The following is a 21,486-nucleotide window of genomic DNA, read 5'->3' on the forward strand; positions in this document are numbered from 1 at the left end:
TTTATAAAAGTTACCCTGCTTACACTCCAATGGCACATACATTAAAAGCAATTTGTCTCCACTGACTCCTATCCTCACTGCAGCATTCAAAACCTTATACATGTACATAAAATTGTTGGTACAGTGGACCCCCGCCGTTCGGCGGCCGTGACTTTCGTGAAATCCAACTTTCCTGGAGTTTACCTGGAGAGAGTTCCAGGGTTCAATGCCCCCACACCCCGGTCTGTGACCAGGCCTCCTGGTGGATCAGAGCCTGATCAACCAGGCTGTTACTGCTGGCTGCACGCAAACCAACGTACGAGCCACAGCCCAGCAAGTTTTTTCAGCAAAATTTAGCTTCGCGGTTCATGATTGGACTCGTGATTCAGCAATCGTCCAATATGCATCCGCCCATCAACACACACACAAAGCCAGTCTCCCGCACTATTCACACTCAGTGTGCCATTGTTTACCAGCGTGTGACTATCACCCCACGGGCTCATAGAACACATTTCATAATAATCCATTGCTTTTTGTGCTTGCAACTGCTAAATAAGCCACCATGGGGACAAAGAAAGCTCCTAGTGCCAGCCCTTTGGTAAAGAAGGTGAGAAACACTATAGAATTCAAGAAAAAACTGATAGCAAAGTACCAAAATGAATGAAGAAGAGAGAGGGAAGAATGTGCCTTCTGCAGTGATTCAGTGATTCTACGATATGTACGATACTAAAGCAGCAGGTACTGATAAAGGCTATAGCTCCAGCAAACGATAAAGTGTAGAATTAACAGTGTAGCAAGTAAGTTAAGCGATTAAGCGATAAACGACATGAAAGTAACTCTCCAATGTCGTTGGATGTGTATAGGACTGCTGAACATATGCCGGCCTGCTATCTTCCACCACTCTAAACCTCTGCCAGCATCTCCTTCATCAAACTAACTAATTAAACTAACATCTCCTCCAAGGTAAGTGTAAATATAAAAGTGTGAGTATAAAAGTAAAGTGTAAATATAAAAGGACCCCAATGGAAATAAGTCACTCTTGACTTTTTTGGGTTATCCTAGGTACTTTACACATATGCTGCAACGTATGATAATCTATGTACATAACTGTATTTGTGTATACCTGAATAAACTTACTTACTTACTTATTTATAAATTAAAATGTAAATATTTCTTATTTATAAATTGCATACATTGTTTAAGTGTCTAATACAAAGCAGAAAGGTATAAGGAGAGGAAGAGTTTGAGGTAATCAGTCCCTCAGCCTGGAGTCAATGTGTTCAGTCCATCAATCTTGTAGAAAGTACAGCATTGTACTGCTACAGCCCTGTGCTGTACTTTCAACAAGATTGATGGACTGAACACATCGACTCCAGGCTGAGGGACTTATTACCTCAAACTCCTCCTCTCTTTATACCTTCCTGCTTTGTATTAGACTGATGAAGTCACTGTGTGGCAAAATGTCTCTTCAATAAAGATTCCCATATGTTGCACAAGTGTCACAATTCTTCAACTTGTCAGTTTTCAAAACCATTCATCACTCTTTGACATCCCTAGTGTGTCTCATACTATGCAAAGAGGCAATGCACAAAAAGGGCCCAAAGATCTGGAATTCATTGCTCGAATCAGCAAAAGGTCCCCTGCCTGCAAATCAATTTAGGGCTATACTTGAAAATAATCTCATCTCTCAATATTAGCCATACCAGCACTGTGCTAAATCATCTACCCAGTTTGAATCAACTCTCCCAAATATTTTATGACCTCTAATCTATTGACCCTTTGAGTGTCGAGACCCCTGCTCGCAAACTTGCTCATGGTGTCGAAGAATTAAGGGATACCTCGGGCCCAAAAATGTAGCTTTTTTGTTTACCGTCCGATTTCCTCCAGTTTTGGTACACAAGACAAAGTGTTTTCACTCTTTCTTGAAAATATTTATCAAAAATATACCTCAAACGACAACTGAGAAAAGACTGAAAAAGGCTGATTTGCTGAAAAATGCCCTTTGGGGACTATTTATTCCTATATGGGACATCGTAAGGTTGTTTGGACACTTGGTGCCGAGAGAGCAATGCTTATACGAAGTTTAGGCAACGCCTTTTCTCTAAATAACGTATCTTTATTTAAAAAAAAAAAAAATATTTTTTTAGTTCCTGGAATACTGCAAAAAATCTGCCCTTTACTCCCACATAACTCCGAAAGTATTTGGAATATTTCCAAATTACGTTACACACAATTAGAGAAATCATTATTCTACAATTTCTGTGAATATTATTCCATTTAATTAAGTAATAAATGCAGAAATAGGAATTGAAGGTGAATAAGTTACTTCCGAGATATAGGCCTAGAACGCCGGCCGGCCCACCGTCTCAAAAAAATTTTTTTTTTTTCGCGAAAATCGCGTTTGTTTGGGTGTATTTCTTAGTAATCTGATGTTCTAGTGCAGTTATCCTCTTCAAAACACCGTTTTCTCTTACTCAGAGACCAAAGAATACGACACGGAGAAGACATGGAGAGCAGTAACTCTATTTATCGAAATATTCCCGATAATCTTTCGCCATATTATGGCCTATTTTTTTTCAGTCTAGAGTATATAACATGTTTGTATGTTATTTAGAGTGTTTATTATATCATATTAGATCAATTCTGATAGATAAATAAGCTGTAGAGTTGATATATAAGCTGATATAAGCGTAATAATGAAGTAATTTCTCTTGGCGCGGCAACCCTTCCGCGCATTATGATATGATTAATGACTGTTGCTCAATCTAGGGATAAGCTCCGCCTTCAGTTTTATGATGCCAAGTAGTCAGTTATTATATTAGAAAGTATAATGCAAGAAAAAGCGATAAAAAACAAGGAAAAATTTCCAAAATATATATGGGCTGTGAGCAGACTCGCTACCAATATCACCGTCACCTTACCTCATATAAATGACTGTAATTTCTTGTAGAAACGTCGTAGAACATTCATTCTGGTACCATTGTGTTGCCAAAGAGTTAAGCTATTTCTCGGTATATATAACTCAATTTCCATAATTTATCGATTTTTGGTCGAGCGCGCGCGGAAATTTCCCAAGGACCCCCTTAAAAAAAAAAATTCTTATGAAATGAAATATTTTTCCAAAGGTAATGAAACCAAAAGTTTGAAATTTTATGAAAAACTTGCAGAATTACAATCTCATGAAGTTAGGAGTCTCAGCAATATTTACCAGTCAGTGATTTTGCCCACTTTAGCCCTATTTTGGGCCAATTCCTTTGTTCCATTCAACCAGACTCATAGCTGTTTCGCTAGAATTCCTTTTATTCTATCGATTGACTACAAGAAACTGCCTATTTATTTATTTCAGCTACACAAAAAAATTAATCAAAAATTACTAATTTGGCCAATTTCACACAAAATTCAAGACAGGCCAATTTCAAAATAGGAGCCAGACATTCCTGGCACTAAAATAACATTTTCTCTGTTTATTAGTCACATCTCCAGGCCCCTCTTATATTATGCTTGTTTTTCATTTTGAATTTTTATTCACACAAAAAATAGATGATTTACTGTTATTCAGACTACTGCATAATTATAATAATTGTATAAATAATGTCAGAGCCAGCCTTAGGAGGTGCAGGGCCCAATTGGGAACAATTTTGGTGGGCCCCAAAACTGTGCGCTTAAAAAATGCATGTGAGTTAACCCTTTGACTGTTGCAAGCCCATTTCTGAAACTGTCATTCTATGTCGAAAAATATTTGAAAAAAAAAAAAATTCTTACCAAAATGTTAGGATTATTTTGACGAGTGTTTTAAGCCTGAATTTTTTTTTTTTTTTTTTTTGTGATCATTATTTACCGACATACAGAGGCATAAAGTTGGCAGAAAATGAGCTGCATATGGCAACAGCAGCAAATGCCGCTCATCCAGTAAAATTTTTTTTTAATCCTACTCGAAGGTTTCTTGCTTTTTTCCACTACTTTATTTTTTCAGGTAACTTACGTGGCCTGTGAGACCAAAGTAAGGTGCAATGTACATATATACACTCATTGGATACAACACAATAAGCACACAAACATAATTATCAATACAGTGGACCCCCGGTTAACGATATTTTTTCACTCCATAAGTATGTTCAGGTGCCAGTACTGACCGAATTTATTCCCATAAGGAATATTGTGAAGTAGATTAGTCCATTTCAGACCCCCAAACATACACGTACAAACGCACTTACATAAATACACTTACATAATTGGTCGCATTGGGAGGTAATCGTTATGCGGGGGTCCACTGTATATTATTTACAAAACTTGTTTACACAAGCAATACAAAAAATTTTTTATTATTATTGTTCTATAATATGTATACAAATGTACAGTCACTGGACATGTTCCTAGAAGTTCTACAGCTTGTGGAACTCTTTGAAACATGGTTTCATACACAATGGTGTTTTACACTCCTCACGCATAAAACGAGTGTCTCTGCATTTTTGTGTGCATTTTTTTGTATGTGCACTGACAAAACACCTAGTCTGAGCAGTTTTCTTCAAATTAGTAGAAAACAGTTGTGTTTGGTAGTTATCCTAGGTAAATGGTCCTGTGTCATCATTCCTTCCTACCTACCTTTCTTTCTTTCTGTCTTCATTCTTTCCTTCTGGTTTCTATATATATACGCATGGGGCTCAACAACAATAAGCCATCTCAGACCATTAATTATTCAACAAAAGGCTGCAGTCAGAATGATAACAAATTCCCACTACAGGCAGCACACTCCACCAATATTCAAAACTCTAAACCTACTCACCATACAAAACATCCATACTTATTACTGCACCTACTACATACATAGAACACTTAACTCTGATATAAACCCTCCCCTCAAACGTCTCCTTACCAACCTCAACAGAACACATGACCATAACACAAAGCACAGATCACTCTTTGATGTTCCTCGTGTCCACCTCATGCTATGCAAAAACTCAATGCACATAAAAGGCCCTAAAATCTGGAATTCATTACCTGTGACTATAGAAGAAACATTGACTGTTTATAAATTCAAGTCTCTTCTCAAAAATCACTCACTCACCCACAACTAAATAATGAATAATTGTATCTCATGAATTGTATCTCATAAATGTTTCTCATAATTGTATCTCATAAATGTCTAACCTGTGAGCCAATCAAATTTTGTTATTTTTTTAATTACATTACCTAACAGAATAGTCCATTCTACTGAATGCTCAGCAACACAGTAAATGACCATATGACCTGTCTTTGTAATACTCATTTGTGCTAAATTGTTATCTGTTTACAATAATGTTTTTACCATTGAATATATCATTGCTTAGTTAATCTTAAGTTAATTTTAAGCCTGCCCATAATGCTCTGCATACAAGGGGCTTTGGCATGTTACACTGTAATAACTGTATTCATCTGTACTTCACTGTATCATGTTCAAATAAATAAATAAATAAATATATAGTCACTGGACACTCACAGAACTGCTATTATCTTCAGGAGAGAGAGAGAGTGTGAGAGAGAGTGTGAGAGAGAGTGTGAGAGAGAGTGTGAGAGAGAGAGAGAGTGTGAGAGAGAGAGAGAGTGTGAGAGAGAGAGAGTGTGAGAGAGAGAGAGAGAGTGTGAGAGAGTGTGAGAGAGTGTGAGAGAGTGTGAGAGAGTGTGAGAGAGAGAGAGAGAGAGAGAGAGAGAGAGAGAGAGAGAGAGAGAGAGAGAGAGAGAGAGAGAGAGAGAGAGAGAGAGAGAGAGAGAGAGAGAGAGAGAGAGAGAGAGAGAGAGAGAGAGAGAGAGACACACACTGCTGGTGCTTTCGACCGGGTGTGACACCAGGCCCTCTTAGCAAAACTTCAAGCACTGGGAATTGCAGGTTCTACGCTATGTCTCCTCAGTGATTACCTTCATGGTAGATCTCTAAGTGTAGTTCTCAATGGAATGGAATCAGCAAGACATTCTATTGGGGCAAGTGTTCCACAAGGAAGCATGCTGGGACCATTGTTATGGAATGTCTACTTCAACGACCTTCTTCATCTCATCCCAGAATCACATGCATATGCAGATGACTGTACACTGACATTCACTTATCCAACAGAAGAAATGCCAGCTGCTCTAAGCTACATCAATCACCAGCTAAGAGCTATATCAGCTTGGGGAAATAGATGGCAAGTAACATTTGCACCTGAGAAAATGCAAATGATGATCGTCTCTAGGCACCATGATGGTAATGCTGGTGCAGTAGTAAGGATGAATGGGAGGGTGTTGGCACCTGGAGAAGTTGATATCCTTGGGGTGAAATTTGACTCCAAACTAACCATGAAGAACCATGTTGTAAATCTTGCAAACAAGGCAGCCAGGAAGCTTACAGCACTTCGCCGTATCTCGCATCTGCTTGACAGTAGGGGTTGCAAGATTCTGTACGAGGCACAAGTACGCTCACACCTTGAGTATGTTCCACATTCTTGGTTTGCCTGCCCCCCCCCCCTCTCATCTGCGACTGCTTGACAGAGTGGAGAACAGAGCAAGACATCTCATCTCTCTCCTGGACCCATCCTGGATAGATCTGTCATTTCAGCAGAGCCTTCAACACTGGAGGGATGTGGGTGGCCTTACTGTTATGTATAAGGCCAATATTGTCAAAGTACCACACTTGGATCCACTTTGAGGACAGCGTGAAACAAGCTTTTATGCCACAAGACAGGCAGAAAGCAGCAACTTCACTCTGGCTGTACCCTTCTCCAGAATATCACTCCATCTGAGATCATATATACCCAGGATGACTCGAGTATGGAACACATTCGTACAGCATGATGATGTCAACGAGATAACGTCAGTTGATCAAATGAAAATGCTGGCCCACAGATGGCTCCAACTTCATCCTGTTCCCTACTTGTATGTCTCATAACAATAAAAATGCTTTCAAATGAGCTGATGTAGGTAACAGCTCTTAGCTTGTCAATAAAGTTAGGAATCCTTAACCTGTAAATAGCTTGTCAATAAAACTAGGGATCCTTAACCTTGTAAAACCCTGTGTAAAAAAAAAAAGTAAGAGAGTGAGTGAGTGAGAGAGAGTGAGTGTAAGAGTGAGAGTGAGTGTGAGTGTGAGTGAGTGTACGTATTCACCTAATTATTTTTTTTTTATTATCACACTGGACGATTCCCACCAAGGCAGGGTGGCCCGAAAAAGAAAAACTTTCACCATCATTCACTCCATCACTGTCTTGCCAGAAGGGTGCTTTACACTACAGTTTTTAAACTGCAACATTAACACCCCTCCTTCAGAGTGCAGGCACTGTACTTCCCATCTCCAGGACTCAAGTCCGGCCTGCCGGTTTCCCTGAATCCCTTCATAAATGTTACTTTGCTCACACTCCAACAGCACGTCAAGTATTAAAAACCATTTGTCTCCATTCACTCCTATCAAACACGCTCACGCATGCTTGCAGGGGTCGAGACTCCGCTCCTGGCCCCGCCTCTTCACTGAACGCTACTAGGTCCTCTCTCTCCCTGCTCCATGAGCTTTATCATATCTCATCTTAAAGTTATGTATGATTCCTGCCTCCACTACATCACTTGCCAGACTGTTCCACTTCCTGACTGCTCTATGACTGAAGAAATGCTTCCTAACATCCCTGTGGCTCATCTGATTCCTCAACTTCCAAGAGTGACCCCTTGTTTCTGTGTCCCCTCTCTGGAACATCTTGTCTCTGTCCACCATGTCTATTCCATGCAGTATTTTCTATGTTGTTATCGTGTCTCCCCTATCCCTCCTGTCCTCCAGTGTCATCAGGCCGATTTCCCTCAGCCTTTCTTCATAGGACATTCCCCTTAGCTCTGGAACTAACCTTGTCACAAACCTTTGCACTTTCTCTAATTTTTTAATGTGCTTGACTCAGTGTGGGTTTGAAACTGGTGCTGCATACTCCAGTATGGGCCTGACGTACACGGTGTACAGTGTCTTGAAAGATTCCTTACTTAGGTATCGGAATGCTAATCTCAGGTTTGCCAGGCGCCCATATGCTGCAGCAGTTATCTGGTTGATGTGTGCTTCCGGAGACGTGTTCGGTGTTTTACTCGCACCAAGATCTTTCTCCTTGAGCTAGGTTTAAGGTCGTTGGCCACCTAGCCTATACTCTGTCTCTGGTCTTCTTTGCCCTTCTCCAATCTTCATGACTTTGCATTTGGCAGGGTTGAATTTGAGAAGCCAGTTGCTGGACCACGTGTCCAGCCTGTCCAGGTCTCTTTGAAGGCCTGCCTGATCCTCAATTGATTTAATTCTCCTCATTAACTTCACATCATCTGCCAACAGGGGCACCTCTGAGTCTATCCCTTCTATCATGTCATTCACATATACCAAAAACAGCACTGGTCCTAGGACCAACCCCTGTGGGACTGCACTCATCACAGGTGCCCACTGTGATACCTCATCACGTACCATGACTCGTCATTGCCTCCCTGTCAGGTATTCTCTGATCCATTGAAGTGCCCTTCCCGTTATATGTGCCTGATCCTCTAATTTCTGCACTAATGTCTTGTGAGGAACTGTGTCAAAGGCCTTCTTGCAGTCCAAGAAGATGCAATCAACCCACCCCTCTCTCTCGTCTCTTACTTCTGTTACTTTATCATAAAACTCCAGAAGGTTTGTAACACAGGATTTGCCTTCCATGAAACTGTGCTGACTGTCATTTATACTTTTGTTCCATTCCAGGTGCTCCACCACTCTCCTCCTGATAATCTTCTCCATGACTTTGCATACTATACACGTCAGTGTGTGTGTGTGTGTGTGTGTGTGTGTTTGTTTTCTTCTAAATGTGCTGAGTCAGGGTTTGGCAGCTGTCAAAATGACACATTATATCATTACTCACTCCCCCACCGCCTGTCAACACAATGGGGTCTGATGCTTGCTTCCCAACCATCCTTCTTTTTCTCTCTCTTTTTCTCCTTCTTTCTCCATTTTCTCTTTCTCCTTCTATTTATCTTCTTTTTCTTCCTATTTCTTTCTCTTTATTTCTACTTTCTCTTTCTTCCTTTTTCTTCCTTTCTTTCTTCTGGTATCCTGGGCATTGCTTTCAGTCACAAACTCCTCAAAACCGTGAAATTCATCTTCACTGACACTTCCCTCTGTGCTAGATTTATCACTTGGGAAGAGAAGAGGCCCAGATTCGCCTGGGAGTCAGATATTTCTTACCACTAGGCATGCTGAACGAGATCTGCTGAAATGGTGTTCCTACAATGCACCACTGGCTCCAGAATTTTTTTTATAGTGTGCACACTGACCAAGGAGACCCATTCTCTCACATATTGGCCTACCAGCTTTCTCCCGCTTGATTAGAAGCCGCTAGAATTTACGCATATTAATACGTCGGAAACACTGGCTCGAAAGACATATATATATGGCCGAAACAGTGAAAGGGTTAATAGACCAAACAGAGGTAACCTACATTTTAATATAAAATTGCATACATGTAAGCCTACAAGTAACAAACAAAATTTGTATATCACCTCTGGAAAGTACATAGTCACAATACCACTTGCTTTAGTGACTGTGAAATGATTTATTAATTCACTAACATATTACATCCAAAACCCCCTTTTTTTTTTACTTCATGTTATGTGTACTTGACAAGCCGAGATTGGATTACACTCTAGCGTGGGGCCCTTTTAACCCTTTGACTGTCGCAAGCCCATTTCTGAAACTGTCATTCTATGTCGAAAAATATTCAAAAAAAAAAAACAATCATTTTTGCTTACCAAAATGTTAGGATTATTTTACTTGGTGTTTTAAGCCTAAAAAAATGTTTTTGCCATCAGTACTTACCGAAATATAGAGGCGCAAAGTTGTCACAATAATGTCATCTTCACTCTCAGGTTGTGGTGTAGGGCCACAGGATGTACTCCGAGATTTACTCCTTTGCTTGGAAGGGCATAAGGCACACTACCAGAACGCATGCTGCATCGTACATACTGCCATTTCACTGGAGAATATTACCCCTCACTGTTGCAAATCAAGCTGCTTTCAATAACTTTGGAATCACTATCAATATCACTTTCACTGCTCAGATCCAAGTCCTGTAAACGGGGAAATAGTTTCCTTTGTCGTCGTGGTACAGGTGAATGTGAATGAGACAGCCCAGCACCAGAGGTGGAAGGTTGTGGGTCATCTGGGTTTTCATCACTAATTACGTTATCCTGGGCACTGCTTTCGGCCACACCCTCTTGAAAACCATGGAATTCACTTTCACTGGCACTTCCACCTGACGTTACTATATAAGCATCAGGCGCCTTGCTTCTGCTTCAGAATCTCCACGACTGCGGTGCTCTTCACACCTACTGCTAGGTTGAGGGACTGATTACCTCATCTTCTGTACATAGTTCACCTGTCTTCAAGTTATGTCCTGGAATTTGTATTGATAAAGCCACTGGATGGCGAAACATCTACAATAAAAATACCCAGATGTTGCACGTGTGTCTCAATACTACCAAGATGGCATTCCCACAATGCACCACTGAGTCCTAGATTTATTTCACAGGGTGCACACCCACCACACAGACCCATTCTCTCACATGTAGGCCTACCAGCTTTCTCCCGCTTGATCTGAAGCCGCTAGAATTTACGAGTATTAATACTTCGGAAACAATGGCTCGTAAGTGGTATATATACGACCGAAACAGTCAAAGGGTTAAGTGAGGCCCAATTGGAAGCAATCGGTCCAATCACCTTAAGGCTAGCCCTGAATAATATCAGCACATTTGTGAATGCACATTAAACCCACCAGTTGCTGTGTATTGAATATGTGACGTGATTTGTTTACTCTTGAACATCATCAAAAATCGAACATTTCCACTCACTTTCAAACTACTTTTGGTCAGTAAATCATTCAAAATTACTCTATTCTGTAACATATTTTCCAGTCTATCAAGCGAGACCAAGAAAACGAGAATACAACCATAAATACCATACAAAAATACACCTCAAATTTGCTGTTTTAAACCCAAAACACGGTCACAGCTTTTTCTCATTATGCACTGCTTGCCACAGGATTTTTTTTTATACTGCACACACACACCCATTCTCTCATAGGTAGGCCTACCAGCTTTCTCCCATAAGATTTGAAGACGCTAGAATTTTGACGTAGTATTATGGGACCGACACTGGCGGGATTAAAACATTAATACAGGTCAGCCATTGCTAATCTGGCAATCACTAATCTAGTTCCATCACTAATCAGGCACTAATTTCAGGAAGCGTAATTTCAAATTTCCCTGGTCACCTCACTAACCTGCTGTAGTTGCTGCATAAACAACTGTTGATGTCACTTGCAAACATAGGGTAGCCATTCCAATTTTTCTCCATCTGTTTTAACTTGCTAACTTTAATCCCAGCCATGGTTCCAATGAATACAGGATATGGTTCTCGTTGTGTAAAGTGCATAAAGTCCATAAAACATAAGGCTGAACTTCTGAAAAACTTGAAAGACATTGAGAAACAACACAATAAGTGTCTGGGGCCCAAGACTGTTCAACTGCCTCCCAGCATACATAAGGGGGATTACCAATAGACCCCTGACTGCTTCAAGAAGGCACTGGACAGACACCTAAAGTCAGTACCTGACCAACCGGGCTATGGTACGTATGTCAGTTTGCATGTGGCTGACAGTAACAGCTTGGTTGATCAGACCTTGATCCACCATGAGGCCTGGTCTCAGACTGAGCCGCAGGGGCATTGATCCCCGAAACCTTCTCCAGGTAAACTCCAGCAGTGTGTCCAAGAAGCTTGTGTGAATTATAGAGTACTGGCTCTTCCACAGTTTATGACAAGGAAACAAAGAAAAATTACTCAGTTTCTTTGCTAACAGTGATTCAAAGAAAGAGCTGTGTAAAAGGAAATCAATGAAGGAAGGAAAAAGTTTGGAACTAGATCAAGTTCTGATGAAATGGCTTAGGCTACGTATAAGTGAAGATATTGATTTGTAAATTTTAGCTCTTCACTTTGGAAGTGGCAGTGACGAACTTTCTTGTGTAAGTAAAAGTGATTAATTTTATTAACCCTTTCATTGTCGGTCCCACTGTATCATGGCTATGATGCCACTGTTGGTCCTGTAGTATGACGCCATGAACTCAGCTCATTCAGATAAGCTGTGACCAGTAAATTTGGGCCTAGAAACGAGAGAATATGTCTGTGTGGTAAGTGTGCATTATATAAAAGAAAGTCCTGCAGCATGCAGTGCATAATGAGAAAAACTGCGGCTGCATTTTTGGTGTAAAACAGCAACTTTGCAGTGTATTTTTGTATGGTTTTTACGGTTTATTCACAGTTTTTTGGTCTCAACTGATAGAATGGAAGATACATGTATATTACAGAAATAGAGATTATTTTGATTCGTTTTAGAATGGTAAGTACTTTGAAATTGAGCTCAAAGTATTTGAAATGTTCAATTTTTGCCGATATTCAAGAGTAAACAAATCACGTCACACATCCAATTCATGTTCAACTGGCCAGTCTAATATGCGGTCACGAATGGGTTGATGTTACTGATACACAGTGGACCCTCGGTTATCAGCCGTAATCCGTTCCAAAAGCTTGACCTAACACCGAAATGGCCGAAAACCAAAATAATATTTCCCATAAGAATTAATGTAAATACAATTAATCCATTCCAGACAAAAATATAAAAATAATTTTTTTAACAATTAAATCAATATTACATACCTTTATTGAAGACTAATGCTGGCTTCTGGAATGCCTGTTACACTTCCTGCATGCCTGCTACACTCCCAGCATGCCTGCTACACTTCCTGCATGCCTGCTACACTTCCTGCATGCCTTCTACACTTCCTGCATGTCTGCTACACTCCCAGCATGCCTGCTACACTCCCTGCATGCCTGTTACACTCCCTGCATGCCTGTTACACTCCCTGCATGTCTGCTACACTCCCTGAATGTCTGCTACACTATCTGTATGCCTGCTACACTCTCTGCATGCCTGCTACACTGCATGCTTAAATTCCATGGTGTTTCTCACTTTCTTTACCACAGGAACTTCACTAGGAGCTTTCTTTGGAGCCATGGTTACTTATTTCACAGTTGCACTGCAAAAAACCACAAAAAACAAGGGAAAACAAGCAAAATGTTTGAATGTATGAACAGAAACTTCCTCATGCACTGAAAGACACAGCCAAACTAATGCACAAGCAGCCCCAGCCGGCGGACGGACGCGTCCGAAACGGCCAATCACCGAAATAACAGCCGATCACCAGGAGCCGAAAAACCGGCCGATCACCGAGTTGGCCGATAACAGGAATGACCAATAACTGAGGGTCCACTGTATACAATTATTACTGCAGTAATCTGCATAACAGAAAATCTTCTATTTTTTGTGTGAATAACAATTCAGAATGAAAAGCAAACATAATATAAAAGAGACCTGGAGATGTGGCTAATGAACAGAGAAAATGTTATTTTAGTGCTAGGAATGTCTGCATTGTTTATTCTGGACACTACAGCCTCTCCTCATTTAGCGACGTATAATGAACCCCCGCCATTCGACAGCCGTGACTTTCGTGAAATCCGAATTTCGGCAACTTTTTTCACCAAAATATAGCCTCAAGGCTTATGCAATTGAGGATATTGAAGTGAGTCCTCCAGAACTCTCTTAGGGTCAATTCAGTGTCCAAGGTCACTTCAAAGCACCTTTGAAATGCTGCTTGGTGTAGAGTTTTTTGAAGTTTAAAATGATCTGCTGGTCTATGGGCTGGATGAGAGAGGTGGTACGTATTAGGGGGGCAAGAACTTCACTGTGATGAACTTACACTCCTCAAACAATAGGTCTTCCAAGTCTGGAGGATGAGCAGGAGCATTGTCCAGTACCAGGAGGCACTTGAGTGGCAAATTATTTTCCAGGAGGTATTTCTTCACACTCGGGCCAAACACTTCATTGACCCACTCAATGAAAATTAGCCTTGTGACCCATGTCTTATTGTTAGCCCTCCACATCACACACAATTTACTCTTCATGACATTGTTTTTCTTGAACACTCTGGGATTTTCAGAGTGATACACAAGTAAAGGCTTCACTTTGAAATCCTCACTAGTGTTACCAGAGAACAAAAGGGTTAGCCTATCCTTCATAGGCTTGTGTCCTGGCAGTGCCATTTCCTCCTGCGTGATGTAGGTCCTCTCTGGCAATTTCTTCCAAAAGAGGCCTGTTTTGTCACAACTGAACACTTGTTGAGGAAGGAATCCTTCAGCCTCTATGTAATCCTTGAATTCACGCATGAATTCTTCAGCCACACGTTTGTCTGAACTTGTAGCCTCACCATGCCTTACAACACTGTGTATGGCACTACGCTTCTTGAATCTGTCGAACCAGCCTTTGCTGGCCTTAAATTCACTAATAGCAGCACTCGTTCCCAGCATTTTCTTTATGGGATCTGCCTTGCCTTCTCGTAAATTATCCCCTCCGAAACACTATCTCCCGCTAATTGTTTTTGGTTGATCCACACTAACAACTTCTCCACATCCTCGATTGTTTGAGACCTTTGTTTTGTTAGCATATTTACACCTTTTGCAATATCAGCTTCCTTGATTTCTGCTTTCTTCAACAGCATGGAACTGATTGTTGATGTAGATTTCCCATAAATCCTTGCCAGCTACACCACACGTATGCCACTTTCATGTTTTGCAATAACTTCTTTCCTGAATTCTATTGTGTTTCTCACCTTTTTTACCAAAGGGCTGGCACTCTGAGCTATCTTTGGCCCCATGGTGGCTTATTTCACAGATGCAATCAATAAACAAGCACCAGAAACAATGGATGAACACGCAGAGTATTCCTTCCCCAACAAGAGAGACACACAGACTGAGTGTGATATGTGTGAGGAAGCGCATCGCCAGCGGGTGGACACGTCTCATACCAACAACTTCCAGGCGGATGGCCGATAATGGGATGGGGGGATTTCGCTGAAAAAAGTGCTCAATTTCCGAATTGGCTGATTTCTGCACTGGCCTATATCCAGGGGTCCACTGTACAGGCTTTTTCCTCACTATTCATCTTTGAATGACCCACATTTATCCACTTAAAATTACATGACACTAAAGACATTAAATCCTGGGCACTTGGGGAGTAGAGAAATGCAACAAAACACCTATCTCAAGAGGCGATACATACCGTAGTCTCTGGAATTAACTCAAAGAGTTTACAGATACCCAAGAAAACATTTAGATGTAGTATAGCAACAAATACACAATATGAATCCAGAGCACATGATACTGTTTATAATGGAGACAGATCCAGCAGGTTACAAGGCATAAAAGTAACCAAATGGCTTGCTGATAAAAATATTGAGGCTTTACAGTGACCTGGGAATAGTCCAGGGCTCTACCCTATTAAGAATTCCTGAAATATGAAAAAAAAAGATGGAATTCTGGGTCACTGTACCTACTCTGCCTTCTATCACTTGTACATTGCAAAAATTTCTTGTGTGCTCTTTTTTTCTACTTTACCAACCCTCTTTATCTTATTATTCCACCATTCAGTCCTCTTGCCACCTGCACCCACTCTCCTTTGACCACAATTCTTTGCTGCACACTCCAGCAATGCATTTGTAAATTTAACCCATGCCTCTTTGACCTCATTTCTGGCACTTTCTCTAGCCCACCTTTCCCCCAATAGTAGTTTATATTGTTCCAAACTGTCTCCTTTCTTAGTTCATTTACTTTCATTACCCTCTTGCAAACTACTACCCATCTCCTTGTGCTCCATCTACCCCTTTACTCTTACTGTAGCTACCAATAAATAATGATCAAACATATCTGTCACTCTTCTTAAAACATGCGCATCCATAAGTTTAGTAATTATCATACTGTCAACTAGAACATTGTCTAACAAACTGCTATCATTGTGCCCTATATCATATTTTATATACAGTGGAACCTTGACTTACGAGTCTCCCAACGTACAAGTTTTTTGAGATAGGAGCCATCCCTGGGTCAATTTTTTGCTCTGAGTTACAAGCCAACATTTGAGTTACGAGCCAGCTTCCCCTGCTTCCCCACCAACACAAAACCTGGACACCTCGCTTGTTTATCTATGATTTTATGCTTTAATTCCATTCTCTGGAAATCATCCTCTTTTTCTTCTCAGCATTGTCCTTTACACTTACTTTCTTAGGACCCATGCTTAGAAAAACGAAATCTGGCCAAATGACTGACAAAAATGTAAGCAAAGGATGAGAGAACCGCTCCTACAGCGAGATAAACAGTGCACTGAGTTGGCGGTGCTCGTTATTATTATACAGTAATAATAATAATAATTATTATTTTTATTTTATTATTTTATTATCACACTGGCCGATTCCCACCAAGGCAGGGTGGCCCGAAAAAGAAAAACTTCCACCATCATTCACTCCATCACTGTCTTGCCAGAAGGGTGCTTTACACTACAGTTTTTAAACTGCAACATTAACACCCCTCCTTCAGAGTGCAGGCACTGTACTTCCCATCTCCAGGACTCAAGTCCGGCCTGCCGGTTTCCCTGAACCCCTTCATAAATGTTACTTTGCTCACACTCCAACAGCACGTCAAGTATTAAAAACCATTTGTCTCCATTCACTCCTATCAAACACGCTCACGCATGCCTGCTGGAAGTCCAAGCCCTTCGCACGCAAAACCTCCTTTACCCCCTCCCTCCAACCTATCCTAGGCCGACCCCTACCCCGCCTTCCTTCCGCTACGGACTGATACACTCTTGAAGTCACTCTGTTTCGCTCCATTCTCTCTACATGTCCGAACCACCTCAACAACCCTTCCTCAGCCCTCTGGACAACAGTTTTGGTAATCCCGCACCTCCTCCTAACTTCCAAACTACGAATTCTCTGCATTATATTCACACCACACATTGCCCTCAGACATGACATCTCCACTGCTTCCAGCCTTCTCCTCGCTGCAACATTCATCACCCATGCTTCACACCCATATAAGAGCGTTGGTAAAACTATACTCTCATACATTCCCCTCTTTGCCTCCAAGGACAAAGTTCTTTGTCTCCACAGACTCCTAAGTGACCACTCACCCTTTTCCCCTCATCAATTCTATGATTCACCTCATCTTTCATAGACCCATCCGCTGACACGTCCACTCCCAAATATCTGAATACATTCACCTCCTCCATACTCTCTCCCTCCAATCTGATATCCTATCTTTCATCACCTAATCTTTTTGTTATCCTCATTACCTTACTCTTTCCTGTATTCACTTTTAATTTTCTTCTTTTGCACACCCTACCAAATTCATCCACCAACCTCTGCAGCTTCTCTTCAGAATCTCCCAAGAGCACAGTGTCATCAGCAAAGAGCAACTGTGACAACTCCCACTTTATGTGTGATTCTTTATCTTTTAACTCCACACCTCTTGCCAAGACCCTTGCATTTACTTCTCTTACAACCCCATCTATAAATATATTAAACAACCACAGTGACATCACACATCCTTGTCTAAGGCCTACTTTTACTGGGAAATAATTTCCCTCTTTCCTACATACTCTAACCTGAGCCTCACCATCCTCATAAAAACTCTTCACTGCTTTCAGTAACCTACCTCCTACACCATACACCTGCAACATCTGCCACATTGCCCCCCTATCCACCCTGTCATACGCCTTTTCCAAATCCATAAATGCCACAAAGACCTCTTTAGCCTTATCTAAATACTGTTCACTTATATGTTTCACTGTAAACACCTGGTCCACACATCCCCTGCCTTTCCTAAAGCCTCCTTGTTCATCTGCTATCCTATTCTCCATTTTACTCTTAATTCTTTCAATAATAACTCTACCATACACTTTACCAGGTATACTCAACAGACTTATCCCCCTATAATTTTTGCACTCTCTTTTGTCCCCTTTACCTTTATTCAAAGGAACTATGCATGCTCTCTGCCAATGCCTTGGTACCTTACCCTCTTCCATACATTTATTAAATAATTGCACCAACCACTCCAAAACTATATCCCCACCTGCTTTTAACATTTCTATCTTTATCCCATCAATCCCGGCTGCCTTGCCCCCTTTCATTTTACCTACTGCCTCACGAACTTTCCCCACACTCACAACTGGCTCTTCCTCACTCCTACAAGATGTTATTCCTCCTTGCCCTATACACGAAATCACAGCTTCCCTATCTTCATCAACAGTTAGCAATTCCTCAAAATATTCCCTCCATCTTCCCAATACCTTTAACTCTCCATTTAATAATTCTCCTCTCCTATTTTTAACTGACAAATCCATTTGATCTCTAGGCTTCCTTAACTTGTTAATCTCACTCCAAAACTTTTTCTTATTTTCAACAAAGTTTGTTGATAACATCTCACCCACTCTTTCATTTGCTCTCTTTTTACATTGCTTCACCACTCTCTTAACATCTCTCTTTTTCTCCATATATTCTTCCCTCCTTGCATCACTTCTACTTTGTAAAAACTTCTCATATGCTAACTTTTTCTCCCTTACTACTCTCTTTACATCATCATTCCACCAATCGCTCCACTTCCCTCCCACACCCACTTTCCTGTAACCGCAAACTTCTGCTGAACACTCTAACACTACATTTTTAAACCTACCCCATACCTCTTTGACCCCATTACCTATGCTCTCATTAGCCCATCTATCCTCCAATAGCTGTTTATATCTTACCCTAACTGCCTTCTCTTTTAGTTTATAAACCTTCACCTCTCTCTTCCCTGATGCTTCTATTCTCCTTGTATCCCATCTACTTTTTACTGTCAGTGTAGCTACAACTAGAAAGTGATCTGATATATCTGTGGCCCCTCTATAAACATGTACATACCTGGAGGTTACCTGGAGGTTATTCCGGGGATCAACGCCCCCGCGGCCCGGTCCATGACCAGGCCTCCCGATGGATCAGGGCCTGATCAACTAGGCTGTTACTGCTGGCCGCACGCAGTCCAACATACGAGCCACAGCCCGGCTGATCCGGCACTGACTTTAGGTATCTGTCCAGCTCTCTCTTGAAGGCAGCCAGGGGTTTATTGGCAATTCCCCTAATGCTTGATGGGAGGCTGTTGAACAGTTTTGGGCCCCGGACACTTATGGTGTTTTCCCTTAGTGTACCAATGACACCCCTACTTTTTATTGGGGGCATTTTGCATCGCCTGCCCAGTCTTTTACTTTCGTAGGGAGTGATTTCTGTGTGCAGATTTGGGACCATTCCTTCCAAGATTTTCCAAGTGTAGATTATGATATACCTCTCCCTCCTGTGTTCCAATGAGTACAAGTCAAGTGCTTCCAAGCGTTCCCAGTAGTTAAGGTGCTTGACAGAACTTATCCTGAAGTCTACTCAACAGTCTTTTATCTACCAATACATAATCCAACAAACTACTGTCATTTCGCCCTACATCATATCTTGTATACTTATTTATCCTCTTTTTCTTAAAATATGTATTACCTATAACTAAACCCCTTTCTATACGAAGTTCAATCAAAGGGCTCCCATTTTCATTTACACCTGGCACCCCAAACTTACCTACCACACCCTCTCTAAAAGTTTCTCCTACTTTAGCATTCAGGTCCCCTACCACAATTACTCTCTCACTTGGTTCAAAGGTTCCTATACATTCACTTAACATCTCCCAAAATCTCTCTCTCTCCTCTACATTCCTCTCTTCTCCAGGTGCATACACGCTTATTATGACCCACTTTTCGCATCCAACCTTTACTTTAATCCACATAATTCTTGAATTTACACATTCATATTCTCTTTTCTCCTTCCATAACTGATCCTTCAACATTACTGCTACCCCTTCCTTTGCTCTAACTCTCTCAGATACTCCAGATTTAATCCCATTTATTTCCCCCCACCGAAACTCCCCTACCCCCTTCAGCTTTGTTTCACTTAGGGCCAGGACATCCAACTTCTTTTCATTCATAACATCAGCAATCATCTGTTTCTTGTCATCCGCACTACATCCACGCACATTCAAGCATACCAGTTTTATAAAGTTTTTCTCCTTCTCTTTTTTAGTAAATGTCTACAGGAGAAGGGGTTACTAGCCCATTGTTCCCGGCATTTTAGTCGCCTCATACGACACGCATGGTTTACGGAGGAAAGATTCTTTTCCACTTCTCCATGGACGATAGAAGAAATAAAGAACAAGAGCTATTTAGAAAAAGGGGAAAACCTAGATGTATGTATATATATATATATATATATATAAATATATATATATATATATATATATATATATATATATATATATATATATATATATATATATATATATATATATATATATATATATATATATATATACATGTATACATATATGTGTATATATATATTATTATTATTATTATTATTATTATTATTATTATTATTATTATTACTATTAGTAATAGTAGTAGTATTATTACTATTATTATTATTAATTTAGGTAACTAGAGCACAGATCTAATTCCCAAGATCAAGAGCCCCTCACCAGCGCCAAGGTTCCTTGACACTGGTGAGAGGCTCTTGATCTAGGGAATTGGATCTGTGCTCCAGTTACCTAAATTAATGATGATGATAATAATTTATTTATTTATTTATTTATTTAAAAATTTGTGCACACATACAGAGGTACAAAAAATACAGAAAAGAGCAGTATGCCAAAGCCACTTATACTATGCATAGCATTACGGGCTGGCTTAAAATTAACTTAAGATGAACTAAGCAATGATGACATCGGTGATAAAACTTTAATGTAAACAGATTACTATAAAGCACAAGTGAGTATTACAAAGACAGGTCATATGGTTGTATGCATTGTTGTACATTCAGTAGAATGGAGTATTCTGTTAGGTAGTGTTTTTAAAAAATAATAAAGTTAGATTGGGTTTTAGGTATAACATTTATGTGATATAATTGTGAGAAACATTTAAGATATACAATTTATAAGGTTCAGTTATTCAGTATTTATTTGGTTTTGGGTGAGTAAGTGATCTTTGAGAAGAGACTTGAATTTATAAACAGGTAGTGTTTCTTTTATATTTACAGGTAATGAGTTCCAGATTTTAGGGCCTTTTATGTGCATTGAGTTTTTGCATAGTGTGAGATGGACACGAGGAACATCAAAGAGTGATCTGTGCCTTGTGTTATGGTCATGTGTTCTGTTGAGGTTGGCAAGGAGATGTTTGAGGGGAGGGTTAATATCAGAGTTAAGTGTTCTATGTATGTAATAGGTGCAGTAATAAGTATGAATGTTTTGTATGGTGAATAGGTTTAGTGTATTGAATATTGGTGGAGTATGCTGCCTATAGTGAGAATTTGTTATCATTCTAACTGCAGCCTTTTGTTGGGTAATTAGTGGTCTGAGATGGTTACTTGTTGTTGAGCCCCATGCACAAATTCCATAGGTGAGATAGGGGTAAATAAGAGAGTGATATAGGGCCAGGAGGGCTGACTGTGGAGCATAGTACCGTATCTTCGATAGTATGCCTACAGTCTTGGAAATTTTCTTAGAAATTTGTT

At 40.4% G+C, this 21,486-nt stretch overlaps 1 protein-coding gene across 7 annotated transcripts in view; it reads right to left on the reverse strand.

Moving 5' to 3' along the window:
* The window catches only part of LOC128686339 (sialin), a 188,333-nt gene that overhangs the window by 52,586 nt on the left and 114,261 nt on the right, over positions 1-21,486 (reverse strand). The gene's annotated exons all lie outside the window — the stretch shown is intronic.

Source organism: Cherax quadricarinatus, chromosome 17 (assembly GCF_038502225.1).
Source record: "Cherax quadricarinatus isolate ZL_2023a chromosome 17, ASM3850222v1, whole genome shotgun sequence".
In the NCBI taxonomy this organism is placed as follows: domain Eukaryota; kingdom Metazoa; phylum Arthropoda; class Malacostraca; order Decapoda; family Parastacidae; genus Cherax; species Cherax quadricarinatus.